The sequence below is a fragment of the Lissotriton helveticus genome, chromosome 1_2 (assembly GCF_964261635.1).
Source record: "Lissotriton helveticus chromosome 1_2, aLisHel1.1, whole genome shotgun sequence".
Lineage (NCBI taxonomy): Eukaryota > Metazoa > Chordata > Amphibia > Caudata > Salamandridae > Lissotriton > Lissotriton helveticus.
In genome coordinates this window covers 376,768,994-376,791,493 of record NC_136058.1, presented here as the reverse complement: position 1 = coordinate 376,791,493, position 22,500 = coordinate 376,768,994, and the positions used below count along the sequence as shown (strand labels likewise).

Genomic DNA, 22,500 nt, shown 5'->3' with positions numbered 1-22,500 from the left:
GATCTGGCTCCGAAAGCTGTAAGTGTAAGGACCTCGTGGCGCGTCTGACTCCAGATCAGAAGGTTGCGTGTTCAAATCACGTCGGGGTCACTGCTTACCATTTTATTCCCCACTGAGGTCATATATTTCCTTTCGAAAACAAAGTCAAAAGAAAGCAGTCTTGCATTGGCCAGGAATCGAACCCAGGCCTCCCGCGTGGCAGGCGAGAATTCTACTACTGAACCACCAATGCTTCACATGGGTTGTTCACAGGCAGAGCTCTGCCCAAGACAGTGATCAGGTGCACACACTTAAATTGTACACATATGAACAAAGTGTGCGCAGCAGACATGATAACGCCAACGTTTCACATGAAGATGGCAAGAATCAGATGCAGGAGACTATAACTATGAATGTCTTTGCATTTGCTGAGGTCACTGGCTTGGGACTAGAGTTGTGTTTATCAGGGCATGATGGCAGGCTGCTCCCGACAAAAGTGGTTCACAGAATGCACCCGCCAGATCACCAGCACTATTGGGTTTCAGATTATCTCACTGAACTCTCCTCCTGGAAAATCCTTCCCACTGGCTTTCCCAGATTCTGTGTCCTCCCCTAAATGCTGGGGTGAAACGGGCAGAGTTCTGCGCCCTGCGTCCCTTTACGCGTCCCTAACGCGCTCCCAACGCGGCCTACAGCCCTGGTCGGGCACAGCCCTGGTCGGGCTTAGATCACTGGAGCCTTTTGTGACCAAGAACTCCGGAAGCCTAGGGTCAGGCCTGTTGCACAGGCATATTGTGCCTTGCCAATCCGGGATTGTTGTGTTTCAGGGCCTAGCCATCAATACTCCTGGGATTTCTTTCCCTGAAACCCTCTTGTCCCTGTCCTCCCACAAGCCCCAGCTTTTATGTAAAATAAAGTGTGCACCATGGGCCTTCCCCTATTTGCTCTCTCCCAATCTCTTTCCTCCAAAGCAGAGCTCTGAAGGTAAATGTATCTATCTGAGTGAGGGGCTAGGGAGGGCCTTTCCCAGCAGTCTTACAAGTCAAGAGTTCAGAGAAAAGCACCTGCTATGGGAGGGAGACTTTGCTCACAGAGAAGTCAAGTCTAACATAACACATCTGATGGGCAAGGCACACGCCTTACTGGCTGGTAGCACACCTACAGAGGAGCAGGGAGCTATGCTAAGCAGGCAACAGAAAAGTCATGTATGTGTCTCATACACTGGGACCGGTAGTAATACTGGCTCTAAGACCATTAGACAGTAGTCTATTCATCATTACGTCCAACAATAACAAGACACTAAGCAAATGAGAAATGCTGTATGGCATAAAGACGCATTATATAACACAAGCTCCAGGCAGGCACACAATTATCAAGATATATATTGAGTCTCAGGAACTGTGCTACAGTTATTAACCTCTGTGGTGCAAATGGTTAGCGCGTTTGGTTGTTAACAGAAAGGTTGGTGGTTCAAGCCCACCCAGGGAAGTATCCTTTTTGCCGGCATGAAACACTTTAATGAAACACAGATACGTACCTCTGCTCTCTCCTGCTTAAGACCCTTTATCTGAACATTTCAATCCTCTGCGTTCTCTCTGCACCTGCAGTCAATTTCATAATTAGGATAGAAAACAAAAGGCCTAGCCCTGTAATACAACTGTAGGCATATGAGGAGGGGAAAATAAGTCAAAAGGCCATCAGCATTTGTTGATCTGGCTTGAAGGCTGTAAGTGTAAGGACCTTGTGGCGCAACGGTAGCGCGTCTGACTCCAGATCAGAAGGTTGCGTGGTCAAATCACGTCGGGGTCACTGCTTACCATTTTATTCCCCACTGAGTTCATATATTTCCTTTCGAAAACAAAGTCAAAGGAACGAAGCCTTGCATTGGCCGGGAATCGAACCCGGGCCTCCCGCGTGGCAGGCGAGAATTCTACCACTGAACCACCAATGCTTCACATGGGGAGTTCACAGGCATAGCTCTGTCCAAGACAGTGATCAGGTGCACACACTTAAATTGTACACATATGAACAAAGTGTGCGCAGCAGACATGACAACGCCAAAGTTTCACATGATGATGGCTTATATAAGACAAGCTCCAGGCAGGCACATACATATCAAGATATATATTGAGTCTAAGGAAAGATGCTGTAGTCACTCGTCTCTGTGGCGCAATCGGTTAGCGCGTTCGGCTGTTAACCGAAAGGTTGGTGGTTCAAGCCCACCCAGGGAGGTATTATTTTGCCTGAATGAAACACTTGAATGGAAAACAGATACATACCTTTGCTCTCTCTTGCTGGACACCCTTTCCCTGAATATTTCAATTCTCTGCGTTCTCTCGGCACCTGCAGTCAATTTCATAATTAGGATAGAAAACAAAAGGTCAAGCTCTGTAATACAACTGTAGGCATATGAGGAGGGGAAAATAAGTCAAAAGGCCCACAGCATTTGTTGATCTGGCTCCGAAAGCTGTAAGTGTAAGGACCTCGTGGCGCAACGGTAGCGCGTCTGACTCCAGATCAGAAGGTTGCGTGTTCAAATCACGTCGGGGTCACTGCTTACCATTTTATTCCCCACTGAGGTCATATATTTCCTTTCGAAAACAAAGTCAAAAGAAAGCAGTCTTGCATTGGCCGGGAATCGAACCCGGGCCTCCCGCGTGGCAGGCAAGAATTCTACCACTGAACCACCAATGCTTCACATGGGTTGTTCACAGGCAGAGCTCTGCCCAAGACAGTGATCAGGTGCACACACTTAAATTGTACACATATGAACAAAGTGTGCGCAGCAGACATGATAACGCCAACGTTTCACATGAAGATGGCAAGAATCAGATGCAGGAGACTATAACTATGAATGTCTTTGCATTTGCTGAGGTCACTGGCTTGGGACTAGAGTTGTGTTTATCAGGGCATGATGGCAGGCTGCTCCCGACAAAAGTGGTTCACAGAATGCACCCGCCAGATCACCAGCACTATTGTGTTTCAGATTATCTCACTGAACTCTCCTCCTGGAAAATCCTTCCCACTGGCTTTCCCAGATTCTGTGTCCTCCCCTAAATGCTGGGGTGAAACGGGCAGAGTTCTGCGCCCTGCGTCCCTTTACGCGTCCCTAACGCGCTCCCAACGCGGCCTACAGCCCTGGTCGGGCACAGCCCTGGTCGGGCTTAGATCACTGGAGCCTTTTGTGACCAAGAACTCCGGAAGCCTAGGGTCAGGCCTGTTGCACAGGCATATTGTGCCTTGCCAATCCGGGATTGTTGTGTTTCAGGGCCTAGCCATCAATACTCCTGGGATTTCTTTCCCTGAGAACCCTCTTGTCCCTGTCCTCCCACAAGCCCCAGATTTTATGTAAAATAAAGTGTGCACCATGGGCCTTCCCCTATTTGCTCTCTCCCCAATCTCTTTCTCCAAAGCTGAGCTCTGAAGGTAAATGTATCTATCTGAGTGAGGGGCTAGGGAGGGCCTTTCCCAGCAGTCTTACAAGTCAAGAGTTCAGAGAAAGCACCTGCTATGGGAGGGAGACTTTGCTCACAGAGAAGTCAAGTCTAACATAACACATCTGATGTGCAAGGCACACGCCTTACTGGCTGGTAGCACACCTACAGAGGAGCAGGGAGCTATGCTAAGCAGGCAACAGAAAAGTCATGTATGTGTCTCATACACTGGGACCGGTAGTAATACTGGCTCTAAGACCATTAGACAGTAGTCTATTCATCATTACGTCCAACAATAACAAGACACTAAGCAAATGAGAAATGCTGTATGGCATAAAGACGCATTATATAACACAAGCTCCAGGCAGGCACACAATTATCAAGATATATATTGAGTCTCAGGAACTGTGCTACAGTTATTAACCTCTGTGGTGCAAATGGTTAGCGCGTTCGGTTGTTAACAGAAAGGTTGGTGGTTCAAGCCCACCCAGGGAAGTATCCTTTTTGCCGGCATGAAACACTTTAATGAAACACAGATACGTACCTCTGCTCTCTCCTGCTTAAGACCCTTTATCTGAACATTTCAATCCTCTGCGTTCTCTCTGCACCTGCAGTCACTTTCATAATTAGGATAGAAAACAAAAGGCCTAGCCCTGTAATACAACTGTAGGCATATGAGGAGGGGAAAATAAGTCAAAAGGCCATCAGCATTTGTTGATCTGGCTTGAAGGCTGTAAGTGTAAGGACCTTGTGGCGCAACGGTAGCGCGTCTGACTCCAGATCAGAAGGTTGCGTGGTCAAATCACGTCGGGGTCACTGCTTACCATTTTATTCCCCACTGAGTTCATATATTTCCTTTCGAAAACAAAAAGTCAAAGGAACGCAGCCTTGCATTGGCCGGGAATCGAACCCAGGCCTCCCGCGTGGCAGGCGAGAATTCTACCACTGAACCACCAAACCACCAACGCTTCACATGGGGAGTTCACAGGCATAGCTCTGTCCAAGACAGTGATCAGGTGCACACACTTAAATTGTACACATATGAACAAAGTGTGCGCAGCAGACATGACAACGCCAAAGTTTCACATGATGATGGCTTATATAAGACAAGCTCCAGGCAGGCACATACATATCAAGATATATATTGAGTCTAAGGAAAGATGCTGTAGTCACTCGTCTCTGTGGCGCAATCGGTTAGAGTGTTCGGCTGTTAACCGAAAGGTTGGTGGTTCGAGCCCACCCAGGGACGTATTATTTTGCCTGAATGAAACACTTGAATGGAAAACAGATATATACCTTTGCTCTCTCCTGCTGGACACCCTTTCCCTGAATATTTCAATTCTCTGCGTTCTCTCGGCACCTGCAGTCAATTTCATAATTAGGATAGAAAACAAAAGGTCAAGCTCTGTAATACAACTGTAGGCATATGAGGAGGGGAAAATAAGTCAAAAGGCCCACAGCATTTGTTGATCTGGCTCCGAAAGCTGTAAGTGTAAGGACCTCGTGGCGCAACGGTAGCGCGTCTGACTCCAGATCAGAAGGTTGCGTGTTCAAATCACATCGGGGTCACTGCTTACCATTTTATTCCCCACTGAGGTCATATATTTCCTTTCGAAAACAAAGTCAAAAGAAAGCAGTCTTGCATTGGCAAGGAATCGAACCCGGGCCTCCCGCGTGGCAGGCGAGAATTCTACCACTGAACCACCAATGCTTCACATGGGTTGTTCACAGGCAGAGCTCTGCCCAAGACAGTGATCAGGTGCACACACTTAAATTGTACACATATGAACAAAGTGTGCGCAGCAGACATGATAACGCCAACGTTTCACATGAAGATGGCAAGAATCAGATGCAGGAGACTATAACTATGAATGTCTTTGCATTTGCTGAGGTCACTGGCTTGGGACTAGAGTTGTGTTTATCAGGGCATGATGGCAGGCTGCTCCCGACAAAAGTGGTTCACAGAATGCACCCGCCAGATCACCAGCACTATTGTGTTTCAGATTATCTCACTGAACTCTCCTCCTGGAAAATCCTTCCCACTGGCTTTCCCAGATTCTGTGTCCTCCCCTAAATGCTGGGGTGAAACGGGCAGAGTTCTGCGCCCTGCGTCCCTTTACGCGTCCCTAACGCGCTCCCAACGCGGCCTACAGCCCTGGTCGGGCACAGCCCTGGTCGGGCTTAGATCACTGGAGCCTTTTGTGACCAAGAACTCCGGAAGCCTAGGGTCAGGCCTGTTGCACAGGCATATTGTGCCTTGCCAATCCGGGATTGTTGTGTTTCAGGGCCTAGCCATCAATACTCCTGGGATTTCTTTCCCTGAGAACCCTCTTGTCCCTGTCCTCCCACAATCCCCAGCTTTTATGTAAAATAAAGTGTGCACCATGGGCCTTCCCCTATTTGCTCTCTCCCCAATCTCTTTCTCCAAAGCTGAGCTCTGAAGGTAAATGTATCTATCTGAGTGAGGGGCTAGGGAGGGCCTTTCCCAGCAGTCTTACAAGTCAAGAGTTCAGAGAAAGCACCTGCTATGGGAGGGAGACTTTGCTCACAGAGAAGTCAAGTCTAACATAACACATCTGATGGGCAAGGCACACGCCTTACTGGCTGGTAGCACACCTACAGAGGAGCAGGGAGCTATGCTAAGCAGGCAACAGAAAAGTCATGTATGTGTCTCATACACTGGGACCGGTAGTAATACTGGCTCTAAGACCATTAGACAGTAGTCTATTCATCATTACGTCCAACAATAACAAGACACTAAGCAAATGAGAAATGCTGTATGGCATAAAGACGCATTATATAACACAAGCTCCAGGCAGGCACACAATTATCAAGATATATATTGAGTCTCAGGAACTGTGCTACAGTTATTAACCTCTGTGGTGCAAATGGTTAGCGCGTTTGGTTGTTAACAGAAAGGTTGGTGGTTCAAGCCCACCCAGGGAAGTATCCTTTTTGCCGGCATGAAACACTTTAATGAAACACAGATACGTACCTCTGCTCTCTCCTGCTTAAGACCCTTTATCTGAACATTTCAATCCTCTGCGTTCTCTCTGCACCTGCAGTCAATTTCATAATTAGTATAGAAAACAAAAGGCCTAGCCCTGTAATACAACTGTAGGCATATGAGGAGGGGAAAATAAGTCAAAAGGCCATCAGCATTTGTTGATCTGGCTTGAAGGCTGTAAGTGTAAGGACCTTGTGGCGCAACGGTAGCGCGTCTGACTCCAGATCAGAAGGTTGCGTGGTCAAATCACGTCGGGGTCACTGCTTACCATTTTATTCCCCACTGAGTTCATATATTTCCTTTCGAAAACAAAGTCAAAGGAACGCAGCCTTGCATTGGCCGGGAATCGAACCCGGGCCTCCCGCGTGGCAGGCGAGAATTCTACCACTGAACCACCAATGCTTCACATGGGGAGTTCACAGGCATAGCTCTGTCCAAGACAGTGATCAGGTGCACACACTTAAATTGTACACATATGAACAAAGTGTGCGCAGCAGACATGACAACGCCAAAGTTTCACATGATGATGGCTTATATAAGACAAGCTCCAGGCAGGCACATACATATCAAGATATATATTGAGTCTAAGGAAAGATGCTGTAGTCACTCGTCTCTGTGGCGCAATCGGTTAGCGCGTTCGGCTGTTAACCGAAAGGTTGGTGGTTCAAGCCCACCCAGGGACGTATTATTTTGCCTGAATGAAACACTTGAATGGAAAACAGATACATACCTTTGCTCTCTCTTGCTGGACACCCTTTCCCTGAATATTTCAATTCTCTGCGTTCTCTCGGCACCTGCAGTCAATTTCATAATTAGGATAGAAAACAAAAGGTCAAGCTCTGTAATACAACTGTAGGCATATGAGGAGGGGAAAATAAGTCAAAAGGCCCACAGCATTTGTTGATCTGGCTCCGAAAGCTGTAAGTGTAAGGACCTCGTGGCGCAACGGTAGCGCGTCTGACTCCAGATCAGAAGGTTGCGTGTTCAAATCACGTCGGGGTCACTGCTTACCATTTTATTCCCCACTGAGGTCATATATTTCCTTTCGAAAACAAAGTCAAAAGAAAGCAGTCTTGCATTGGCCAGGAATCGAACCCAGGCCTCCCGCGTGGCAGGCGAGAATTCTACTACTGAACCACCAATGCTTCACATGGGTTGTTCACAGGCAGAGCTCTGCCCAAGACAGTGATCAGGTGCACACACTTAAATTGTACACATATGAACAAAGTGTGCGCAGCAGACATGATAACGCCAACGTTTCACATGAAGATGGCAAGAATCAGATGCAGGAGACTATAACTATGAATGTCTTTGCATTTGCTGAGGTCACTGGCTTGGGACTAGAGTTGTGTTTATCAGGGCATGATGGCAGGCTGCTCCCGACAAAAGTGGTTCACAGAATGCACCCGCCAGATCACCAGCACTATTGGGTTTCAGATTATCTCACTGAACTCTCCTCCTGGAAAATCCTTCCCACTGGCTTTCCCAGATTCTGTGTCCTCCCCTAAATGCTGGGGTGAAACGGGCAGAGTTCTGCGCCCTGCGTCCCTTTACGCGTCCCTAACGCGCTCCCAACGCGGCCTACAGCCCTGGTCGGGCACAGCCCTGGTCGGGCTTAGATCACTGGAGCCTTTTGTGACCAAGAACTCCGGAAGCCTAGGGTCAGGCCTGTTGCACAGGCATATTGTGCCTTGCCAATCCGGGATTGTTGTGTTTCAGGGCCTAGCCATCAATACTCCTGGGATTTCTTTCCTTGAGAACCCTCTTGTCCCTGTCCTCCCACAAGCCCCAGCTTTTATGTAAAATAAAGTGTGCACCATGGGCCTTCCCCTATTTGCTCTCTCCCCAATCTCTTTCTCCAAAGCTGAGCTCTGAAGGTAAATGTATCTATCTGAGTGAGGGGCTAGGGAGGGCCTTTCCCAGCAGTCTTACAAGTCAAGAGTTCAGAGAAAGCACCTGCTATGGGAGGGAGACTTTGCTCACAGAGAAGTCAAGTCTAACATAACACATCTGATGGGCAAGGCACACGCCTTACTGGCTGGTAGCACACCTACAGAGGAGCAGGGAGCTATGCTAAGCAGGCAACAGAAAAGTCATGTATGTGTCTCATACACTGGGACCGGTAGTAATACTGGCTCTAAGACCATTAGACAGTAGTCTATTCATCATTACGTCCAACAATAACAAGACACTAAGCAAATGAGAAATGCTGTATGGCATAAAGACGCATTATATAACACAAGCTCCAGGCAGGCACACAATTATCAAGATATATATTGAGTCTCAGGAACTGTGCTACAGTTATTAACCTCTCTGGTGCAAATGGTTAGCGCGTTTGGTTGTTAACAGAAAGGTTGGTGGTTCAAGCCCACCCAGGGAAGTATCCTTTTTGCCGGCATGAAACACTTTAATGAAACACAGATACGTACCTCTGCTCTCTCCTGCTTAAGACCCTTTATCTGAACATTTCAATCCTCTGCGTTCTCTCTGCACCTGCAGTCAATTTCATAATTAGGATAGAAAACAAAAGGCCTAGCCCTGTAATACAACTGTAGGCATATGAGGAGGGGAAAATAAGTCAAAAGGCCATCAGCATTTGTTGATCTGGCTTGAAGGCTGTAAGTGTAAGGACCTTGTGGCGCAACGGTAGCGCGTCTGACTCCAGATCAGAAGGTTGCGTGGTCAAATCACGTCGGGGTCACTGCTTACCATTTTATTCCCCACTGAGTTCATATATTTCCTTTCGAAAACAAAGTCAAAGGAACGAAGCCTTGCATTGGCCGGGAATCGAACCCGGGCCTCCCGCGTGGCAGGCGAGAATTCTACCACTGAACCACCAATGCTTCACATGGGGAGTTCACAGGCATAGCTCTGTCCAAGACAGTGATCAGGTGCACACACTTAAATTGTACACATATGAACAAAGTGTGCGCAGCAGACATGACAACGCCAAAGTTTCACATGATGATGGCTTATATAAGACAAGCTCCAGGCAGGCACATACATATCAAGATATATATTGAGTCTAAGGAAAGATGCTGTAGTCACTCGTCTCTGTGGCGCAATCGGTTAGCGCGTTCGGCTGTTAACCGAAAGGTTGGTGGTTCAAGCCCACCCAGGGACGTATTATTTTGCCTGAATGAAACACTTGAATGGAAAACAGATACATACCTTTGCTCTCTCTTGCTGGACACCCTTTCCCTGAATATTTCAATTCTCTGCGTTCTCTCGGCACCTGCAGTCAATTTCATAATTAGGATAGAAAACAAAAGGTCAAGCTCTGTAATACAACTGTAGGCATATGAGGAGGGGAAAATAAGTCAAAAGGCCCACAGCATTTGTTGATCTGGCTCCGAAAGCTGTAAGTGTAAGGACCTCGTGGTGCAACGGTAGCGCGTCTGACTCCAGATCAGAAGGTTGCGTGTTCAAATCACGTCGGGGTCACTGCTTACCATTTTATTCCCCACTGAGGTCATATATTTCCTTTCGAAAACAAAGTCAAAAGAAAGCAGTCTTGCATTGGCCGGGAATCGAACCCGGGCCTCCCGCGTGGCAGGCGAGAATTCTACCACTGAACCACCAATGCTTCACATGGGTTGTTCACAGGCAGAGCTCTGCCCAAGACAGTGATCAGGTGCACACACTTAAATTGTACACATATGAACAAAGTGTGCGCAGCAGACATGATAACGCCAACGTTTCACATGAAGATGGCAAGAATCAGATGCAGGAGACTATAACTATGAATGTCTTTGCATTTGCTGAGGTCACTGGCTTGGGACTAGAGTTGTGTTTATCAGGGCATGATGGCAGGCTGCTCCCGACAAAAGTGGTTCACAGAATGCACCCGCCAGATCACCAGCACTATTGTGTTTCAGATTATCTCACTGAACTCTCCTCCTGGAAAATCCTTCCCACTGGCTTTCCCAGATTCTGTGTCCTCCCCTAAATGCTGGGGTGAAACGGGCAGAGTTCTGCGCCCTGCGTCCCTTTACGCGTCCCTAACGCGCTCCCAACGCGGCCTACAGCCCTGGTCGGGCACAGCCCTGGTCGGGCTTAGATCACTGGAGCCTTTTGTGACCAAGAACTCCGGAAGCCTAGGGTCAGGCCTGTTGCACAGGCATATTGTGCCTTGCCAATCCGGGATTGTTGTGTTTCAGGGCCTAGCCATCAATACTCCTGGGATTTCTTTCCCTGAGAACCCTCTTGTCCCTGTCCTCCCACAAGCCCCAGCTTTTATGTAAAATAAAGTGTGCACCATGGGCCTTCCCCTATTTGCTCTCTCCCCAATCTCTTTCTCCAAAGCTGAGCTCTGAAGGTAAATGTATCTATCTGAGTGAGGGGCTAGGGAGGGCCTTTCCCAGCAGTCTTACAAGTCAAGAGTTCAGAGAAAGCACCTGCTATGGGAGGGAGACTTTGCTCACAGAGAAGTCAAGTCTAACATAACACATCTGATGGGCAAGGCACACGCCTTACTGGCTGGTAGCACACCTACAGAGGAGCAGGGAGCTATGCTAAGCAGGCAACAGAAAAGTCATGTATGTGTCTCATACACTGGGACCGGTAGTAATACTGGCTCTAAGACCATTAGACAGTAGTCTATTCATCATTACGTCCAACAATAACAAGACACTAAGCAAATGAGAAATGCTGTATGGCATAAAGACGCATTATATAACACAAGCTCCAGGCAGGCACACAATTATCAAGATATATATTGAGTCTCAGGAACTGTGCTACAGTTATTAACCTCTGTGGTGCAAATGGTTAGCGCGTTCGGTTGTTAACAGAAAGGTTGGTGGTTCAAGCCCACCCAGGGAAGTATCCTTTTTGCCGGCATGAAACACTTTAATGAAACACAGATACGTACCTCTGCTCTCTCCTGCTTAAGACCCTTTATCTGAACATTTCAATCCTCTGCGTTCTCTCTGCACCTGCAGTCACTTTCATAATTAGGATAGAAAACAAAAGGCCTAGCCCTGTAATACAACTGTAGGCATATGAGGAGGGGAAAATAAGTCAAAAGGCCATCAGCATTTGTTGATCTGGCTTGAAGGCTGTAAGTGTAAGGACCTTGTGGCGCAACGGTAGCGCGTCTGACTCAAGATCAGAAGGTTGCGTGGTCAAATCACGTCGGGGTCACTGCTTACCATTTTATTCCCCACTGAGTTCATATATTTCCTTTCGAAAACAAAAAGTCAAAGGAACGCAGCCTTGCATTGGCCGGGAATCGAACCCAGGCCTCCCGCGTGGCAGGCGAGAATTCTACCACTGAACCACCAACGCTTCACATGGGGAGTTCACAGGCATAGCTCTGTCCAAGACAGTGATCAGGTGCACACACTTAAATTGTACACATATGAACAAAGTGTGCGCAGCAGACATGACAACGCCAAAGTTTCACATGATGATGGCTTATATAAGACAAGCTCCAGGCAGGCACATACATATCAAGATATATATTGAGTCTAAGGAAAGATGCTGTAGTCACTTGTCTCTGTGGCGCAATCGGTTAGAGTGTTCGGCTGTTAACCGAAAGGTTGGTGGTTCAAGCCCACCCAGGGACGTATTATTTTGCCTGAATGAAACACTTGAATGGAAAACAGATACATACCTTTGCTCTCTCTTGCTGGACACCCTTTCCCTGAATATTTCAATTCTCTGCGTTCTCTCGGCACCTGCAGTCAATTTCATAATTAGGATAGAAAACAAAAGGTCAAGCTCTGTAATACAACTGTAGGCATATGAGGAGGGGAAAATAAGTCAAAAGGCCCACAGCATTTGTTGATCTGGCTCCGAAAGCTGTAAGTGTAAGGACCTCGTGGCGCAACGGTAGCGCGTCTGACTCCAGATCAGAAGGTTGCGTGTTCAAATCACGTCGGGGTCACTGCTTACCATTTTATTCCCCACTGAGGTCATATATTTCCTTTCGAAAACAAAGTCAAAAGAAAGCAGTCTTGCATTGGCCGGGAATCGAACCCGGGCCTCCCGCGTGGCAGGCAAGAATTCTACCACTGAACCACCAATGCTTCACATGGGTTGTTCACAGGCAGAGCTCTGCCCAAGACAGTGATCAGGTGCACACACTTAAATTGTACACATATGAACAAAGTGTGCGCAGCAGACATGATAACGCCAACGTTTCACATGAAGATGGCAAGAATCAGATGCAGGAGACTATAACTATGAATGTCTTTGCATTTGCTGAGGTCACTGGCTTGGGACTAGAGTTGTGTTTATCAGGGCATGATGGCAGGCTGCTCCCGACAAAAGTGGTTCACAGAATGCACCCGCCAGATCACCAGCACTATTGTGTTTCAGATTATCTCACTGAACTCTCCTCCTGGAAAATCCTTCCCACTGGCTTTCCCAGATTCTGTGTCCTCCCCTAAATGCTGGGGTGAAACGGGCAGAGTTCTGCGCCCTGCGTCCCTTTACGCGTCCCTAACGCGCTCCCAACGCGGCCTACAGCCCTGGTCGGGCACAGCCCTGGTCGGGCTTAGATCACTGGAGCCTTTTGTGACCAAGAACTCCGGAAGCCTAGGGTCAGGCCTGTTGCACAGGCATATTGTGCCTTGCCAATCCGGGATTGTTGTGTTTCAGGGCCTAGCCATCAATACTCCTGGGATTTATTTCCCTGAGAACCCTCTTGTCCCTGTCCTCCCACAAGCCCCAGCTTTTATGTAAAATAAAGTGTGCACCATGGGCCTTCCCCTATTTGCTCTCTCCCCAATCTCTTTCTCCAAAGCTGAGCTCTGAAGGTAAATGTATCTATCTGAGTGAGGGGCTAGGGAGGGCCTTTCCCAGCAGTCTTACAAGTCAAGAGTTCAGAGAAAGCACCTGCTATGGGAGGGAGACTTTGCTCACAGAGAAGTCAAGTCTAACATAACACATCTGATGTGCAAGGCACACGCCTTACTGGCTGGTAGCACACCTACAGAGGAGCAGGGAGCTATGCTAAGCAGGCAACAGAAAAGTCATGTATGTGTCTCATACACTGGGACCGGTAGTAATACTGGCTCTAAGACCATTAGACAGTAGTCTATTCATCATTACGTCCAACAATAACAAGACACTAAGCAAATGAGAAATGCTGTATGGCATAAAGACGCATTATATAACACAAGCTCCAGGCAGGCACACAATTATCAAGATATATATTGAGTCTCAGGAACTGTGCTACAGTTATTAACCTCTGTGGTGCTAATGGTTAGCGCGTTCGGTTGTTAACAGAAAGGTTGGTGGTTCAAGCCCACCCAGGGAAGTATCCTTTTTGCCGGCATGAAACACTTTAATGAAACACAGATACGTACCTCTGCTCTCTCCTGCTTAAGACCCTTTATCTGAACATTTCAATCCTCTGCGTTCTCTCTGCACCTGCAGTCACTTTCATAATTAGGATAGAAAACAAAAGGCCTAGCCCTGTAATACAACTGTAGGCATATGAGGAGGGGAAAATAAGTCAAAAGGCCATCAGCATTTGTTGATCTGGCTTGAAGGCTGTAAGTGTAAGGACCTTGTGGCGCAACGGTAGCGCGTCTGACTCCAGATCAGAAGGTTGCGTGGTCAAATCACGTCGGGGTCACTGCTTACCATTTTATTCCCCACTGAGTTCATATATTTCCTTTCGAAAACAAAAAGTCAAAGGAACGCAGCCTTGCATTGGCCGGGAATCGAACCCAGGCCTCCCGCGTGGCAGGCGAGAATTCTACCACTGAACCACCAAACCACCAACGCTTCACATGGGGAGTTCACAGGCATAGCTCTGTCCAAGACAGTGATCAGGTGCACACACTTAAATTGTACACATATGAACAAAGTGTGCGCAGCAGACATGACAACGCCAAAGTTTCACATGATGATGGCTTATATAAGACAAGCTCCAGGCAGGCACATACATATCAAGATATATATTGAGTCTAAGGAAAGATGCTGTAGTCACTCGTCTCTGTGGCGCAATCGGTTAGAGTGTTCGGCTGTTAACCGAAAGGTTGGTGGTTCAAGCCCACCCAGGGACGTATTATTTTGCCTGAATGAAACACTTGAATGGAAAACAGATATATACCTTTGCTCTCTCCTGCTGGACACCCTTTCCCTGAATATTTCAATTCTCTGCGTTCTCTCGGCACCTGCAGTCAATTTCATAATTAGGATAGAAAACAAAAGGTCAAGCTCTGTAATACAACTGTAGGCATATGAGGAGGGGAAAATAAGTCAAAAGGCCCACAGCATTTGTTGATCTGGCTCCGAAAGCTGTAAGTGTAAGGACCTCGTGGCGCAACGGTAGCGCATCTGACTCCAGATCAGAAGGTTGCGTGTTCAAATCACATTGGGGTCACTGCTTACCATTTTATTCCCCACTGAGGTCATATATTTCCTTTCGAAAACAAAGTCAAAAGAAAGCAGTCTTGCATTGGCAAGGAATCGAACCCGGGCCTCCCGCGTGGCAGGCGAGAATTCTACCACTGAACCACCAATGCTTCACATGGGTTGTTCACAGGCAGAGCTCTGCCCAAGACAGTGATCAGGTGCACACACTTAAATTGTACACATATGAACAAAGTGTGCGCAGCAGACATGATAACGCCAACGTTTCACATGAAGATGGCAAGAATCAGATGCAGGAGACTATAACTATGAATGTCTTTGCATTTGCTGAGGTCACTGGCTTGGGACTAGAGTTGTGTTTATCAGGGCATGATGGCAGGCTGCTCCCGACAAAAGTGGTTCACAGAATGCACCCGCCAGATCACCAGCACTATTGTGTTTCAGATTATCTCACTGAACTCTCCTCCTGGAAAATCCTTCCCACTGGCTTTCCCAGATTCTGTGTCCTCCCCTAAATGCTGGGGTGAAACGGGCAGAGTTCTGCGCCCTGCGTCCCTTTACGCGTCCCTAACGCGCTCCCAACGCGGCCTACAGCCCTGGTCGGGCACAGCCCTGGTCGGGCTTAGATCACTGGAGCCTTTTGTGACCAAGAACTCCGGAAGCCTAGGGTCAGGCCTGTTGCACAGGCATATTGTGCCTTGCCAATCCGGGATTGTTGTGTTTCAGGGCCTAGCCATCAATACTCCTGGGATTTCTTTCCCTGAGAACCCTCTTGTCCCTGTCCTCCCACAAGCCCCAGCTTTTATGTAAAATAAAGTGTGCACCATGGGCCTTCCCCTATTTGCTCTCTCCCCAATCTCTTTCTCCAAAGCTGAGCTCTGAAGGTAAATGTATCTATCTGAGTGAGGGGCTAGGGAGGGCCTTTCCCAGCAGTCTTACAAGTCAAGAGTTCAGAGAAAGCACCTGCTATGGGAGGGAGACTTTGCTCACAGAGAAGTCAAGTCTAACATAACACATCTGATGGGCAAGGCACACGCCTTACTGGCTGGTAGCACACCTACAGAGGAGCAGGGAGCTATGCTAAGCAGGCAACAGAAAAGTCATGTATGTGTCTCATACACTGGGACCGGTAGTAATACTGGCTCTAAGACCATTAGACAGTAGTCTATTCATCATTACGTCCAACAATAACAAGACACTAAGCAAATGAGAAATGCTGTATGGCATAAAGACGCATTATATAACACAAGCTCCAGGCAGGCACACAATTATCAAGATATATATTGAGTCTCAGGAACTGTGCTACAGTTATTAACCTCTGTGGTGCAAATGGTTAGCGCGTTTGGTTGTTAACAGAAAGGTTGGTGGTTCAAGCCCACCCAGGGAAGTATCCTTTTTGCCGGCATGAAACACTTTAATGAAACACAGATACGTACCTCTGCTCTCTCCTGCTTAAGACCCTTTATCTGAACATTTCAATCCTCTGCGTTCTCTCTGCACCTGCAGTCAATTTCATAATTAGGATAGAAAACAAAAGGCCTAGCCCTGTAATACAACTGTAGGCATATGAGGAGGGGAAAATAAGTCAAAAGGCCATCAGCATTTGTTGATCTGGCTTGAAGGCTGTAAGTGTAAGGACCTTGTGGCGCAACGGTAGCGCGTCTGACTCCAGATCAGAAGGTTGCGTGGTCAAATCACGTCGGGGTCACTGCTTACCATTTTATTCCCCACTGAGTTCATATATTTCCTTTCGAAAACAAAGTCAAAGGAACGCAGCCTTGCATTGGCCGGGAATCGAACCCGGGCCTCCCGCGTGGCAGGCGAGAATTCTACCACTGAACCACCAATGCTTCACATGGGGAGTTCACAGGCATAGCTCTGTCCAAGACAGTGATCAGGTGCACACACTTAAATTGTACACATATGAACAAAGTGTGCGCAGCAGACATGACAACGCCAAAGTTTCACATGATGATGGCTTATATAAGACAAGCTCCAGGCAGGCACATACATATCAAGATATATATTGAGTCTAAGGAAAGATGCTGTAGTCACTCGTCTCTGTGGCGCAATCGGTTAGCGCGTTCGGCTGTTAACCGAAAGGTTGGTGGTTCAAGCCCACCCAGGGACGTATTATTTTGCCTGAATGAAACACTTGAATGGAAAACAGATACATACCTTTGCTCTCTCTTGCTGGACACCCTTTCCCTGAATATTTCAATTCTCTGCGTTTTCTCGGCACCTGCAGTCAATTTCATAATTAGGATAGAAAACAAAAGGTCAAGCTCTGTAATACAACTGTAGGCATATGAGGAGGGGAAAATAAGTCAAAAGGCCCACAGCATTTGTTGATCTGGCTCCGAAAGCTGTAAGTGTAAGGACCTCGTGGCGCAACGGTAGCGCGTCTGACTCCAGATCAGAAGGTTGCGTGTTCAAATCACGTCGGGGTCACTGCTTACCATTTTATTCCCCACTGAGGTCATATATTTCCTTTCGAAAACAAAGTCAAAAGAAAGCAGTCTTGCATTGGCCAGGAATCGAACCCAGGCCTCCCGCGTGGCAGGCGAGAATTCTACTACTGAACCACCAATGCTTCACATGGGTTGTTCACAGGCAGAGCTCTGCCCAAGACAGTGATCAGGTGCACACACTTAAATTGTACACATATGAACAAAGTGTGCGCAGCAGACATGATAACGCCAACGTTTCACATGAAGATGGCAAGAATCAGATGCAGGAGACTATAACTATGAATGTCTTTGCATTTGCTGAGGTCACTGGCTTGGGACTAGAGTTGTGTTTATCAGGGCATGATGGCAGGCTGCTCCCGACAAAAGTGGTTCACAGAATGCACCCGCCAGATCACCAGCACTATTGGGTTTCAGATTATCTCACTGAACTCTCCTCCTGGAAAATCCTTCCCACTGGCTTTCCCAGATTCTGTGTCCTCCCCTAAATGCTGGGGTGAAACGGGCAGAGTTCTGCGCCCTGCGTCCCTTTACGCGTCCCTAACGCGCTCCCAACGCGGCCTACAGCCCTGGTCGGGCACAGCCCTGGTCGGGCTTAGATCACTGGAGCCTTTTGTGACCAAGAACTCCGGAAGCCTAGGGTCAGGCCTGTTGCACAGGCATATTGTGCCTTGCCAATCCGGGATTGTTGTGTTTCAGGGCCTAGCCATCAATACTCCTGGGATTTCTTTCCTTGAGAACCCTCTTGTCCCTGTCCTCCCACAAGCCCCAGCTTTTATGTAAAATAAAGTGTGCACCATGGGCCTTCCCCTATTTGCTCTCTCCCCAATCTCTTTCTCCAAAGCTGAGCTCTGAAGGTAAATGTATCTATCTGAGTGAGGGGCTAGGGAGGGCCTTTCCCAGCAGTCTTACAAGTCAAGAGTTCAGAGAAAGCACCTGCTATGGGAGGGAGACTTTGCTCACAGAGAAGTCAAGTCTAACATAACACATCTGATGGGCAAGGCACACGCCTTACTGGCTGGTAGCACACCTACAGAGGAGCAGGGAGCTATGCTAAGCAGGCAACAGAAAAGTCATGTATGTGTCTCATACACTGGGACCGGTAGTAATACTGGCTCTAAGACCATTAGACAGTAGTCTATTCATCATTACGTCCAACAATAACAAGACACTAAGCAAATGAGAAATGCTGTATGGCATAAAGACGCATTATATAACACAAGCTCCAGGCAGGCACACAATTATCAAGATATATATTGAGTCTCAGGAACTGTGCTAAAGTTATTAACCTCTCTGGTGCAAATGGTTAGCGCGTTTGGTTGTTAACAGAAAGGTTGGTGGTTCAAGCCCACCCAGGGAAGTATCCTTTTTGCCGGCATGAAACACTTTAATGAAACACAGATACGTACCTCTGCTCTCTCCTGCTTAAGACCCTTTATCTGAACATTTCAATCCTCTGCGTTCTCTCTGCACCTGCAGTCAATTTCATAATTAGGATAGAAAACAAAAGGCCTAGCCCTGTAATACAACTGTAGGCATATGAGGAGGGGAAAATAAGTCAAAAGGCCATCAGCATTTGTTGATCTGGCTTGAAGGCTGTAAGTGTAAGGACCTTGTGGCGCAACGGTAGCGCGTCTGACTCCAGATCAGAAGGTTGCGTGGTCAAATCACGTCGGGGTCACTGCTTACCATTTTATTCCCCACTGAGTTCATATATTTCCTTTCGAAAACAAAGTCAAAGGAACGAAGCCTTGCATTGGCCGGGAATCGAACCCGGGCCTCCCGCGTGGCAGGCGAGAATTCTACCACTGAACCACCAATGCTTCACATGGGGAGTTCACAGGCATAGCTCTGTCCAAGACAGTGATCAGGTGCACACACTTAAATTGTACACATATGAACAAAGTGTGCGCAGCAGACATGACAACGCCAAAGTTTCACATGATGATGGCTTATATAAGACAAGCTCCAGGCAGGCACATACATATCAAGATATATATTGAGTCTAAGGAAAGATGCTGTAGTCACTCGTCTCTGTGGCGCAATCGGTTAGCGCGTTCGGCTGTTAACCGAAAGGTTGGTGGTTCAAGCCCACCCAGGGACGTATTATTTTGCCTGAATGAAACACTTGAATGGAAAACAGATACATACCTTTGCTCTCTCTTGCTGGACACCCTTTCCCTGAATATTTCAATTCTCTGCGTTCTCTCGGCACCTGCAGTCAATTTCATAATTAGGATAGAAAACAAAAGGTCAAGCTCTGTAATACAACTGTAGGCATATGAGGAGGGGAAAATAAGTCAAAAGGCCCACAGCATTTGTTGATCTGGCTCCGAAAGCTGTAAGTGTAAGGACCTCGTGGCGCAACGGTAGCGCGTCTGACTCCAGATCAGAAGGTTGCGTGTTCAAATCACGTCGGGGTCACTGCTTACCATTTTATTCCCCACTGAGGTCATATATTTCCTTTCGAAAACAAAGTCAAAAGAAAGCAGTCTTGCATTGGCCGGGAATCGAACCCGGGCCTCCCGCGTGGCAGGCGAGAATTCTACCACTGAACCACCAATGCTTCACATGGGTTGTTCACAGGCAGAGCTCTGCCCAAGACAGTGATCAGGTGCACACACTTAAATTGTACACATATGAACAAAGTGTGCGCAGCAGACATGATAACGCCAACGTTTCACATGAAGATGGCAAGAATCAGATGCAGGAGACTATAACTATGAATGTCTTTGCATTTGCTGAGGTCACTGGCTTGGGACTAGAGTTGTGTTTATCAGGGCATGATGGCAGGCTGCTCCCGACAAAAGTGGTTCACAGAATGCACCCGCCAGATCACCAGCACTATTGTGTTTCAGATTATCTCACTGAACTCTCCTCCTGGAAAATCCTTCCCACTGGCTTTCCCAGATTCTGTGTCCTCCCCTAAATGCTGGGGTGAAACGGGCAGAGTTCTGCGCCCTGCGTCCCTTTACGCGTCCCTAACGCGCTCCCAACGCGGCCTACAGCCCTGGTCGGGCACAGCCCTGGTCGGGCTTAGATCACTGGAGCCTTTTGTGACCAAGAACTCCGGAAGCCTAGGGTCAGGCCTGTTGCACAGGCATATTGTGCCTTGCCAATCCGGGATTGTTGTGTTTCAGGGCCTAGCCATCAATACTCCTGGGATTTCTTTCCCTGAGAACCCTCTTGTCCCTGTCCTCCCACAAGCCCCAGCTTTTATGTAAAATAAAGTGTGCACCATGGGCCTTCCCCTATTTGCTCTCTCCCCAATCTCTTTCTCCAAAGCTGAGCTCTGAAGGTAAATGTATCTATCTGAGTGAGGGGCTAGGGAGGGCCTTTCCCAGCAGTCTTACAAGTCAAGAGTTCAGAGAAAGCACCTGCTATGGGAGGGAGACTTTGCTCACAGAGAAGTCAAGTCTAACATAACACATCTGATGGGCAAGGCACACGCCTTACTGGCTGGTAGCACACCTACAGAGGAGCAGGGAGCTATGCTAAGCAGGCAACAGAAAAGTCATGTATGTGTCTCATACACTGGGACCGGTAGTAATACTGGCTCTAAGACCATTAGACAGTAGTCTATTCATCATTACGTCCAACAATAACAAGACACTAAGCAAATGAGAAATGCTGTATGGCATAAAGACGCATTATATAACACAAGCTCCAGGCAGGCACACAATTATCAAGATATATATTGAGTCTCAGGAACTGTGCTACAGTTATTAACCTCTGTGGTGCAAATGGTTAGCGCGTTCGGTTGTTAACAGAAAGGTTGGTGGTTCAAGCCCACCCAGGGAAGTATCCTTTTTGCCGGCATGAAACACTTTAATGAAACACAGATACGTACCTCTGCTCTCTCCTGCTTAAGACCCTTTATCTGAACATTTCAATCCTCTGCGTTCTCTCTGCACCTGCAGTCACTTTCATAATTAGGATAGAAAACAAAAGGCCTAGCCCTGTAATACAACTGTAGGCATATGAGGAGGGGAAAATAAGTCAAAAGGCCATCAGCATTTGTTGATCTGGCTTGAAGGCTGTAAGTGTAAGGACCTTGTGGCGCAACGGTAGCGCGTCTGACTCAAGATCAGAAGGTTGCGTGGTCAAATCACGTCGGGGTCACTGCTTACCATTTTATTCCCCACTGAGTTCATATATTTCCTTTCGAAAACAAAAAGTCAAAGGAACGCAGCCTTGCATTGGCCGGGAATCGAACCCAGGCCTCCCGCGTGGCAGGCGAGAATTCTACCACTGAACCACCAACGCTTCACATGGGGAGTTCACAGGCATAGCTCTGTCCAAGACAGTGATCAGGTGCACACACTTAAATTGTACACATATGAACAAAGTGTGCGCAGCAGACATGACAACGCCAAAGTTTCACATGATGATGGCTTATATAAGACAAGCTCCAGGCAGGCACATACATATCAAGATATATATTGAGTCTAAGGAAAGATGCTGTAGTCACTTGTCTCTGTGGCGCAATCGGTTAGAGTGTTCGGCTGTTAACCGAAAGGTTGGTGGTTCAAGCCCACCCAGGGACGTATTATTTTGCCTGAATGAAACACTTGAATGGAAAACAGATACATACCTTTGCTCTCTCCTGCTGGACACCCTTTCCCTGAATATTTCAATTCTCTGCGTTCTCTCGGCACCTGCAGTCAATTTCATAATTAGGATAGAAAACAAAAGGTCAAGCTCTGTAATACAACTGTAGGCATATGAGGAGGGGAAAATAAGTCAAAAGGCCCACAGCATTTGTTGATCTGGCTCCGAAAGCTGTAAGTGTAAGGACCTCGTGGCGCAACGGTAGCGCGTCTGACTCCAGATCAGAAGGTTGCGTGTTCAAATCACGTCGGGGTCACTGCTTACCATTTTATTCCCCACTGAGGTCATATATTTCCTTTCGAAAACAAAGTCAAAAGAAAGCAGTCTTGCATTGGCCAGGAATCGAACCCGGGCCTCCCGCGTGGCAGGCGAGAATTCTACCACTGAACCACCAATGCTTCACATGGGTTGTTCACAGGCAGAGCTCTGCCCAAGACAGTGATCAGGTGCACACACTTAAATTGTACACATATGAACAAAGTGTGCGCAGCAGACATGATAACGCCAACGTTTCACATGAAGATGGCAAGAATCAGATGCAGGAGACTATAACTATGAATGTCTTTGCATTTGCTGAGGTCACTGGCTTGGGACTAGAGTTGTGTTTATCAGGGCATGATGGCAGGCTGCTCCCGACAAAAGTGGTTCACAGAATGCACCCGCCAGATCACCA

General features: G+C 47.6%; 38 non-coding genes across 38 annotated transcripts; 26 read left to right on the top strand and 12 right to left on the bottom strand.

Moving 5' to 3' along the window:
• Positions 1–1,716: 1,716 nt before the first annotated feature.
• TRNAW-CCA (transfer RNA tryptophan (anticodon CCA)) lies at positions 1,717–1,788 on the top strand. Its single transcript has one exon. It is a non-coding gene; the product is annotated as a tRNA-Trp (tRNA).
• Positions 1,789–1,859: 71 nt separating this feature from the next.
• On the bottom strand, positions 1,860–1,930 carry TRNAG-GCC (transfer RNA glycine (anticodon GCC)). The gene has a single exon. It is a non-coding gene; the product is annotated as a tRNA-Gly (tRNA).
• A 207-nt stretch (positions 1,931–2,137) lies between these two features.
• Positions 2,138–2,211, top strand: TRNAN-GUU (transfer RNA asparagine (anticodon GUU)). The gene has a single exon. It is a non-coding gene; the product is annotated as a tRNA-Asn (tRNA).
• Positions 2,212–2,459: 248 nt separating this feature from the next.
• Positions 2,460–2,531, top strand: TRNAW-CCA (transfer RNA tryptophan (anticodon CCA)). Its single transcript has one exon. It is a non-coding gene; the product is annotated as a tRNA-Trp (tRNA).
• A 71-nt stretch (positions 2,532–2,602) lies between these two features.
• On the bottom strand, positions 2,603–2,673 carry TRNAG-GCC (transfer RNA glycine (anticodon GCC)). The gene has a single exon. It is a non-coding gene; the product is annotated as a tRNA-Gly (tRNA).
• A 1,484-nt stretch (positions 2,674–4,157) lies between these two features.
• On the top strand, positions 4,158–4,229 carry TRNAW-CCA (transfer RNA tryptophan (anticodon CCA)). The gene has a single exon. It is a non-coding gene; the product is annotated as a tRNA-Trp (tRNA).
• A 359-nt stretch (positions 4,230–4,588) lies between these two features.
• TRNAN-GUU (transfer RNA asparagine (anticodon GUU)) lies at positions 4,589–4,662 on the top strand. Its single transcript has one exon. It is a non-coding gene; the product is annotated as a tRNA-Asn (tRNA).
• Positions 4,663–4,910: 248 nt separating this feature from the next.
• Positions 4,911–4,982, top strand: TRNAW-CCA (transfer RNA tryptophan (anticodon CCA)). The gene has a single exon. It is a non-coding gene; the product is annotated as a tRNA-Trp (tRNA).
• Positions 4,983–6,608: 1,626 nt separating this feature from the next.
• TRNAW-CCA (transfer RNA tryptophan (anticodon CCA)) lies at positions 6,609–6,680 on the top strand. Its single transcript has one exon. It is a non-coding gene; the product is annotated as a tRNA-Trp (tRNA).
• A 71-nt stretch (positions 6,681–6,751) lies between these two features.
• On the bottom strand, positions 6,752–6,822 carry TRNAG-GCC (transfer RNA glycine (anticodon GCC)). Its single transcript has one exon. It is a non-coding gene; the product is annotated as a tRNA-Gly (tRNA).
• A 207-nt stretch (positions 6,823–7,029) lies between these two features.
• TRNAN-GUU (transfer RNA asparagine (anticodon GUU)) lies at positions 7,030–7,103 on the top strand. Its single transcript has one exon. It is a non-coding gene; the product is annotated as a tRNA-Asn (tRNA).
• Positions 7,104–7,351: 248 nt separating this feature from the next.
• TRNAW-CCA (transfer RNA tryptophan (anticodon CCA)) lies at positions 7,352–7,423 on the top strand. The gene has a single exon. It is a non-coding gene; the product is annotated as a tRNA-Trp (tRNA).
• Positions 7,424–9,049: 1,626 nt separating this feature from the next.
• On the top strand, positions 9,050–9,121 carry TRNAW-CCA (transfer RNA tryptophan (anticodon CCA)). Its single transcript has one exon. It is a non-coding gene; the product is annotated as a tRNA-Trp (tRNA).
• A 71-nt stretch (positions 9,122–9,192) lies between these two features.
• TRNAG-GCC (transfer RNA glycine (anticodon GCC)) lies at positions 9,193–9,263 on the bottom strand. The gene has a single exon. It is a non-coding gene; the product is annotated as a tRNA-Gly (tRNA).
• Positions 9,264–9,470: 207 nt separating this feature from the next.
• On the top strand, positions 9,471–9,544 carry TRNAN-GUU (transfer RNA asparagine (anticodon GUU)). The gene has a single exon. It is a non-coding gene; the product is annotated as a tRNA-Asn (tRNA).
• Positions 9,545–9,792: 248 nt separating this feature from the next.
• Positions 9,793–9,864, top strand: TRNAW-CCA (transfer RNA tryptophan (anticodon CCA)). Its single transcript has one exon. It is a non-coding gene; the product is annotated as a tRNA-Trp (tRNA).
• Positions 9,865–9,935: 71 nt separating this feature from the next.
• Positions 9,936–10,006, bottom strand: TRNAG-GCC (transfer RNA glycine (anticodon GCC)). Its single transcript has one exon. It is a non-coding gene; the product is annotated as a tRNA-Gly (tRNA).
• Positions 10,007–11,490: 1,484 nt separating this feature from the next.
• Positions 11,491–11,562, top strand: TRNAL-CAA (transfer RNA leucine (anticodon CAA)). Its single transcript has one exon. It is a non-coding gene; the product is annotated as a tRNA-Leu (tRNA).
• A 73-nt stretch (positions 11,563–11,635) lies between these two features.
• Positions 11,636–11,706, bottom strand: TRNAG-GCC (transfer RNA glycine (anticodon GCC)). Its single transcript has one exon. It is a non-coding gene; the product is annotated as a tRNA-Gly (tRNA).
• A 207-nt stretch (positions 11,707–11,913) lies between these two features.
• On the top strand, positions 11,914–11,987 carry TRNAN-GUU (transfer RNA asparagine (anticodon GUU)). The gene has a single exon. It is a non-coding gene; the product is annotated as a tRNA-Asn (tRNA).
• A 248-nt stretch (positions 11,988–12,235) lies between these two features.
• Positions 12,236–12,307, top strand: TRNAW-CCA (transfer RNA tryptophan (anticodon CCA)). Its single transcript has one exon. It is a non-coding gene; the product is annotated as a tRNA-Trp (tRNA).
• Positions 12,308–12,378: 71 nt separating this feature from the next.
• Positions 12,379–12,449, bottom strand: TRNAG-GCC (transfer RNA glycine (anticodon GCC)). The gene has a single exon. It is a non-coding gene; the product is annotated as a tRNA-Gly (tRNA).
• Positions 12,450–13,933: 1,484 nt separating this feature from the next.
• On the top strand, positions 13,934–14,005 carry TRNAW-CCA (transfer RNA tryptophan (anticodon CCA)). Its single transcript has one exon. It is a non-coding gene; the product is annotated as a tRNA-Trp (tRNA).
• Positions 14,006–14,364: 359 nt separating this feature from the next.
• Positions 14,365–14,438, top strand: TRNAN-GUU (transfer RNA asparagine (anticodon GUU)). The gene has a single exon. It is a non-coding gene; the product is annotated as a tRNA-Asn (tRNA).
• Positions 14,439–16,384: 1,946 nt separating this feature from the next.
• Positions 16,385–16,456, top strand: TRNAW-CCA (transfer RNA tryptophan (anticodon CCA)). The gene has a single exon. It is a non-coding gene; the product is annotated as a tRNA-Trp (tRNA).
• Positions 16,457–16,527: 71 nt separating this feature from the next.
• Positions 16,528–16,598, bottom strand: TRNAG-GCC (transfer RNA glycine (anticodon GCC)). The gene has a single exon. It is a non-coding gene; the product is annotated as a tRNA-Gly (tRNA).
• Positions 16,599–16,805: 207 nt separating this feature from the next.
• On the top strand, positions 16,806–16,879 carry TRNAN-GUU (transfer RNA asparagine (anticodon GUU)). The gene has a single exon. It is a non-coding gene; the product is annotated as a tRNA-Asn (tRNA).
• Positions 16,880–17,127: 248 nt separating this feature from the next.
• Positions 17,128–17,199, top strand: TRNAW-CCA (transfer RNA tryptophan (anticodon CCA)). Its single transcript has one exon. It is a non-coding gene; the product is annotated as a tRNA-Trp (tRNA).
• Positions 17,200–18,825: 1,626 nt separating this feature from the next.
• On the top strand, positions 18,826–18,897 carry TRNAW-CCA (transfer RNA tryptophan (anticodon CCA)). The gene has a single exon. It is a non-coding gene; the product is annotated as a tRNA-Trp (tRNA).
• A 71-nt stretch (positions 18,898–18,968) lies between these two features.
• On the bottom strand, positions 18,969–19,039 carry TRNAG-GCC (transfer RNA glycine (anticodon GCC)). The gene has a single exon. It is a non-coding gene; the product is annotated as a tRNA-Gly (tRNA).
• Positions 19,040–19,246: 207 nt separating this feature from the next.
• Positions 19,247–19,320, top strand: TRNAN-GUU (transfer RNA asparagine (anticodon GUU)). The gene has a single exon. It is a non-coding gene; the product is annotated as a tRNA-Asn (tRNA).
• A 248-nt stretch (positions 19,321–19,568) lies between these two features.
• Positions 19,569–19,640, top strand: TRNAW-CCA (transfer RNA tryptophan (anticodon CCA)). The gene has a single exon. It is a non-coding gene; the product is annotated as a tRNA-Trp (tRNA).
• Positions 19,641–19,711: 71 nt separating this feature from the next.
• Positions 19,712–19,782, bottom strand: TRNAG-GCC (transfer RNA glycine (anticodon GCC)). The gene has a single exon. It is a non-coding gene; the product is annotated as a tRNA-Gly (tRNA).
• Positions 19,783–21,266: 1,484 nt separating this feature from the next.
• On the top strand, positions 21,267–21,338 carry TRNAL-CAA (transfer RNA leucine (anticodon CAA)). The gene has a single exon. It is a non-coding gene; the product is annotated as a tRNA-Leu (tRNA).
• Positions 21,339–21,411: 73 nt separating this feature from the next.
• On the bottom strand, positions 21,412–21,482 carry TRNAG-GCC (transfer RNA glycine (anticodon GCC)). The gene has a single exon. It is a non-coding gene; the product is annotated as a tRNA-Gly (tRNA).
• A 207-nt stretch (positions 21,483–21,689) lies between these two features.
• On the top strand, positions 21,690–21,763 carry TRNAN-GUU (transfer RNA asparagine (anticodon GUU)). Its single transcript has one exon. It is a non-coding gene; the product is annotated as a tRNA-Asn (tRNA).
• A 248-nt stretch (positions 21,764–22,011) lies between these two features.
• TRNAW-CCA (transfer RNA tryptophan (anticodon CCA)) lies at positions 22,012–22,083 on the top strand. Its single transcript has one exon. It is a non-coding gene; the product is annotated as a tRNA-Trp (tRNA).
• A 71-nt stretch (positions 22,084–22,154) lies between these two features.
• On the bottom strand, positions 22,155–22,225 carry TRNAG-GCC (transfer RNA glycine (anticodon GCC)). Its single transcript has one exon. It is a non-coding gene; the product is annotated as a tRNA-Gly (tRNA).
• Positions 22,226–22,500: the final 275 nt, after the last annotated feature.